Genomic DNA, 571 nt, shown 5'->3' with positions numbered 1-571 from the left:
ACCAAAGGTCATCTGAGCGTCAGTGGGGCAGAGGCCTCCAACAGTCTGAATCATAACAAGATAATGGAGGTTATTGCACCATGGGAAGTACTTTACACTGTAAAATTATCTACACGCTACAGTACAAAACTTGTTCCAACAAGGATTTCCTCATTCCATTGATCTTTTTGAAAAATATTTTACCTTTAGCAAAAATACCGAGTCAAGTTCATTTATATAGCACCAGATCTGGGAAGATTCGGAGTGTACAAGGTACTACATCATGTATTGTTAGATACACAGTTTACAAACACTTGGTTTCTATTGTTGCGACAACACTGACTGACATAAAACATTTCATAGCCCCTTACTCCAACCCTTAAAGTGCCCAAACTCTAACCTAATTAGGCAGCAGTGTCATTTTTAATAAACCAGCGTTTCCTGTTGCAGGAAGACCAAATGGCAATGGTTTTCTTTTGGGTGACAGAGGCACTTTTCCTCTGAAGTCCAATACCATGGGTCTAGTTTAAGACAATTCTAGTGTACAACCTTCAACTTCACCTGAAAGAGTCCTGAGTTTGTCTTGTATCAG

Source organism: Channa argus, chromosome 13 (assembly GCF_033026475.1).
Source record: "Channa argus isolate prfri chromosome 13, Channa argus male v1.0, whole genome shotgun sequence".
Taxonomy (NCBI): domain Eukaryota; kingdom Metazoa; phylum Chordata; class Actinopteri; order Anabantiformes; family Channidae; genus Channa; species Channa argus.
The sequence above is the reverse complement of the archived record's forward strand: the minus strand, read 5'-3'. Positions refer to the sequence as shown.